Here is a 5,961-nt window from a genome sequence, read left to right on the forward strand (position 1 = left end):
GCTTTGGATCAATTATTGGAGTCACCCATTCTAAAGATACAATTTTCTGTAGCCCTGATTTGTGCGGGAGGGAGGGAGAACCACACACACAGGCTGAGTTTATATTTCCCAAGAAATCTTAAACCCTGCCAATCACACTCTGGCTTTAGTACAGGGCATAAATTTCCTCATTTAACAGTGGGTTAATTGGGCGAATGCTGTGAGTTGTTGGGATAAAGCTGCAGGAGACAACAACAACAACAACAAAATCTCAGCATTTTTTGGTGAGCAAAGCCTGGTTCACTCTCCCAGTAAATGCACACTGCCAACGGACTGCACAATGTGTCTATTCAAACCACCCCACCTTTGGTTGCGAATGCCACTTGCATCTTTTTCACTTGGGAGGAAACACCTCCCACCCACCCCCATGGAAATCTTTCTCCTCCTGTCAGATTAACAGAGTTGGAGGGGATCTTGGAGGTCTTCTAGTCCAACCTCCTAGAAGGTTGGAAGAGAAGAGGAGAGGAGAGGAGAGTTGGAAGAGAAGAGAAGAGAAGAGAAGAGAAGAGAAGAGAAGGGAAGGGAAGGGAAGAGAAGGGAAGAGAAGAGTTGGAAGAGAAGAGGAGAGGAGAAGAGAAGAGAAGAGAAGAGAAGAGAAGAGAAGAGAAGAGAAGAGAAGAGAAGGGAAGGGAAGGGAAGGGAAGGGAAGGGAAGGGAAGGGAAGAGAAGAGTTGGAAGAGAAGAGAAGAGAAGAGAAGAGAAGAGAAGAGAAGAGAAGAGAAGAGAAGAGAAGAGAAGAGAAGAGATGAGAGAAGAGTTGGAAGAGGAGAGGAGAGGAGAGGAGAGGAGAGGAGAGGAGAGGAGAGGAGAGGAGAGGAGAGGAGAAGGGAAGGGAAGGGAAGGGAAGAGAAGAGTTGGAAGAGGAGAGGAGAGAGGAGAGGAGAGGAGAGGAGAAGAGAAGAGAAGAGAAGAGAAGAGAAGGGAAGGGAAGGGAAGGGAAGGGAAGAGTTGGAAGAGGAGAGGAGAGGAGAGGAGAGGAGAGGAGAAGAGAAGAGAAGAGAAGAGAAGAGAAGAGAAGAGAAGAGAAGAGAAGAGAAGAGAAGAGAAGAGAAGAGAAGAGAAGAGAAGAGAAGGGAAGGGACCTTGGGGGTCTTCTACTCCAAACCCCTGCTCAGGCAGTAAACCCTGTAGTACCATTTCAGACAAATGACTGTCCAAGCTCTTCTTAAAACTCTCCAGTGTTGAAGCACCCACAACTTCTGGAGGCAAGTCGTTCCACTGATTAATTCTTCTCATTGTCGGGAAATTCCTCCTTAGATCTAGGTTGCTTCTCTCCATGATGAGTTTCCACCCATTGCTTCTTGTCCTGCCCTCAGGTGCTTTGGAGACTAGCTTGACTCCCTCTTCTTTGTGGTAACCTCTTAGCTATTGAAAGATTACTATCATGTCACCCCTGGTCCTTCTTTTCAATAAGCTAGACCAGGGGTCCCCAACAGTGGTGGTATTCAGCCGGTTCTAGGCGGTTCAGGCAAACAGGTAGCGGCAGCTGCAGGAGGCTCCCCTCACCCACCCGGATGTCATCACATCCCGTTTTTGATGCTCTGCACATGTGCAGAAGGTGCGCACGCTCACATTTGCAACCCGGTAGCGAAGGTAAATGAATACCACTCCTGGTCCCCAACCTGTTTGGTTCTGTGGACTGGCTGTGGCAGTTTCAGTGGGAGGGGGTGGCGGGAAGAATGGTTTCACGTGTGCAATTTAAATCCCACGCCTGCACAAATGAAGCTTTGTGAGCTTGCCTGGTGCTTTGGCGGCCCGGTTCCCAGTGGGCCATGGCCCGGTAGAGGCCTGTGGCCCAAGAATCGGGGCCCTCTGAACTAGACTTACCGTATTTTTCGGAGTATAAGATGCACCTTAGTTTTTGGGGAGGAAAATAAGAAAAAAAGCTGATTGGCTGGTGGATTGGCCTCCCGGAATACCCTCCAATTAGCTGTTCCCAGAGGTGAATTTTAGCAACAGGTTCCTTGGTTGTGAGCTCTGTGCCTTGTTTTTTCTTTGGCTTTTTTTTTCCTGCCTCTGAAACTCTGTATCAGAAAAAACTTTTTTCTGCCTCTGAAAGCCTCCAAAACAGAACTTCAGAAAAAAAGCCTCTGAAGCTCTGTTTGGGGAGCTTCTTTTCTGAAGCTCTGTTTGAAGGCTACTTTTCTGAACCTTCGTTTCTGATGCTTTTCTTTTTCAGTCTCTGAAACCTCCGTTTGAGAAGCTGGGAGGGGCTACATTCAGAGTATAAGATGCAGTTTTTCACCCTCTTTTGGGGGGGGAAATACTCTGAAAAATACGGTACACAATTCCCGCAACCGTTCTTCATCTTGCCTGTACACCACCCTGAGTCCTTCAGGAGAAGGGCGGTATAAAAATCAAATTAATAATAATAATAATAATAATAATAATAATAATAATAATAATAATAATAATAATAATAATAATAATAATAATAATAATAATAATAATAATAATATATTTTAGCCTCCAGTCCCTTAATCATCTTTGTTGCTTTTTTCTGAACTTTTTCCAGAGTCTCAACTATCCAGGGTGGGTTGGTAGAGATGAGAGCGGTGGAGGGGGTGAGGAAAAAAAACCCCTTCATAATCAAAATGATTTTCTTTTTTTTTTCATAAAAAAGTTTTATTTTTACAATCATGTCGAACAACTCATTCAATGTACAGTTATATACAGTTAGTCGGGCCTGCCCAGTCACCACCCCCCTTTTTAACACTCTTCCCTCTTCTACCTTCTACTTTCCAGACCTTCCTCTCCTTCTCTTATCTACATCCTCTCCTCCCTCCACCCTACACCTTCCTTCTCCGTCTTCTACCCATCTTCCTTCCTCTTCTCCTCTTTCCTACCTCCTACTCTCTCTTTTCTCCCTCCCCACCGTTCTAAAATGGTAACTGGGCAGACCTGACCCTACATTAATTATATTTATACATCTTCAATAATCCCTGTACATTAACCATCACTCCATCTCTAGCCTCAACCTCCCAATTCCCCTCCCCCTTATCCCCCACTCCCCACCCCGACTTCCCAGAACAAAATGCAGGGTATCAAAACTAACAATCATAATCCAAAATAATTCCTAAATTATAATCTCTAGTCACCCCACACATAATCACACTCTCAATTCCCCTCTCCTTCAAAAATATATCTAATACAAAATATTTCCTAAATTTACTCATATGCTATTCGATATTTTTTTATCTGATACTTATTTTGAATATAATCAATCCACATTTTCCATTCTAAAATATATTTTTCTTGTGTATAGTCTTTCAAGTAAGCAGAGATTTTTGCCATTTCTGCCAGATTTGATACTTTAAGTGTCCATTCTTCAATTGTAATAATTAAAATGATTTTCAAGACCAAAAGAGGAATCCTACATCCTAATCCAAGCCTTTACATGAAAGGCTGCCACTCTGAACAAACAACGCCAGCTTTGCCGCTGCCTACTAGGAAAACCGTTCGTCTCATCTTGATTCTATGCACACGGGACTTCCCACAGAATCTAATCACTGGCCCAGAATTTTAATTGCTGGACTTCCTTACACTCGACGGTCTGTTTCTTGAACGCCGTCTTATCGTTCTGAAATTGCATTTAGGAGACGTGGAGGAAAATCCTCTTCAAAGGAATCTATTGGCACTTTGTAGCTAGTCTTTCTGTCTTGGTAGTAGCCACCATCACCCCAGCCATGTCATGTGACCTCTACCACGATTCAGAGGCATCTTCTCCGAAAAGTTGGGGGGGGGAACTTCTCTGGACTTACAGACTAATATGCAAAAATTAAGATCCGAGGATCCCTACAGAATTTAAACTTAGATGTAATGGGAATTCAAGGACAGTGGTTTGATTTGCAAATACGCTGTATTTTATTTATCAAACTTCTATACCGCCCTTCTCCCGAAGGACTCAGGGCGGTGTACAGCCTCCATTTAAAACAATTAATATACATATTAAAATAACAATTAAAAAACTTATTCAATAAAAGGCCAAATTAAAACCGTCGATTGACCATAAAAATACCCAATAAAATTACCATTAAAAGTTTAAAATTTAAATTTAAAATTTAAAAATCAGGCCAGTCCCGCTTGTATAAATAAATAAGTTTTCAGTTCGGAAGGTCCAAGGTCAGGCAATTGGCGAAACTGGGGAAGTTCGTTCCAGAGTAGGTGCTCCCACAGAGAAGGACCTTCCCCTGGGGGCCGCCAGCCGACACTGCTTGGCAGACGGCACCCTGAGAAGACCCTCTCTGTGAGAGCATACGGGTCGGTGGGAGGCATGTGGAAACAGCAGGCGGTCCCGTAAGTACCCGGGCCCTAAGCCATGGAGCGCTTTGAAGCTGTGATTTGCTTAACCTTGATGTATACCAATAAGCTACATTTTGGCCGTTATTCGTGGTTTGGAAGTCACAATCCCTGGGCGCGCGAGCCCAAATCTGTTACATCTTTGCCTAATTTTAAAATGATTTACAGTAAGAGAGATTAATGGGTTCCCTCTTTCTTTCAACTCTGATATTACACTCACAAAAAGTTCTCTGTTTTTAAAGTTTCAAACTAACTACAGTTCCTTGTAACAACTGAATTTGGGAACGTGTTCTCTCTCTCTTTCCTTCTCTCCCTCTCTCTCTCTCTCTCTCTCTCCTTCTTTCTTTCAACTCTGTTATTACACTCACAAAAAGTTTCAAGCTAACTACAGTTTAGTTTTAAAGTTTCAAACTAACTACAGTTCCTTGTAACAACTGAATTTGGGAACAAGTTCTCTCTCTCTCTCTCTTTCTTTCTCTCTCTCTCTCTCCCTCCCTTTTTCTCCCTCTCTCTTTCCTTCTCTCCCTGTCTGTCTCTCTCCCTCTGTCCCTCTTTCTTTCAACTCTGTTATTACACTCACAAAAAGTTTCAAGCTAACTATAATTTAGTTTTAAAGTTTCAAACTAACTACAGTTTTTTGTAACAACCGAATTTGGGAACGTGTTCTCTCTCCCTCCCTTCCTCCCTCTCTTTCCTTCATTATCTTTTCCCTCCATACAAAATATTAAACCAAGAACAAAATATGCATTAATCACATTCAGGGGATTTATGGAACTTAATAAACTGTACATCATCACAGTTTGTGAGAAATAAATAACACTTCATAAAACTGCCACTTGAAGAATTAATCAGCATTGCAAGAATCATCTCTCCCCTTTAAGCAGAAATGCTTAGGAAGAAGGTGGAAGGGGGGGGTCTCAGGAAGGGTCTTAAAGACCAATAAAGGAGAATATTTGTAGTTCAGGGTTGAAATTAGGGGTCCTTGGTGCTCTCTGATATTGGTTGTTTTCTTGTGGACATTTTATGACCCAACTAGGTAACATCAGTGCTAGAAGGGAGTGCAGGTATAGAGTGAAGGAGGAGGACTGTGCAGTCCTTGGTTCTCTCTCTTTTTTTTTTTTTAATTTTCATTTATATCCCGCCCTTCTCCGAAGACTCAGGGCGGCTTACAGTGTATAAGGCAATAGTCTCATTCTATTTGTATATGTTTACAAAGTCAACTTATTGCCCCCCCAACAATCTGGGTCCTCATTTTACCTACCTTATAAAGGATGGAAGGCTGAGTCAACCTTGGGCCGGGCTTGAACCTGCAGTAATTGCAGGCTGCTGCGTTCTAATAACAGGCTTCTTACCAGCCTGAGCTATCACGGCCCTCTCTGAGCTTGGTTGTTTTCTTGCAGATCAAGTTCAAACCTTTATTGTGAGAGTACAACATGTGTACTATGAGATTGGCTGAGCCTCCCTTTGTTCACCCCTCTAACACAATACAATATTCAACTCACAATACAACTTGCCTCAGCAGCACAGTGGGGATAGTATAGTGCCTTGTTGTTGTTTTGAATACAACACAATACAACTCACAGTGAAAGACAAAAAAATACTTCATTACCCAACTAGATAACA

This window comes from Ahaetulla prasina, chromosome 13, assembly GCF_028640845.1.
Source record: "Ahaetulla prasina isolate Xishuangbanna chromosome 13, ASM2864084v1, whole genome shotgun sequence".
Lineage (NCBI taxonomy): Eukaryota > Metazoa > Chordata > Lepidosauria > Squamata > Colubridae > Ahaetulla > Ahaetulla prasina.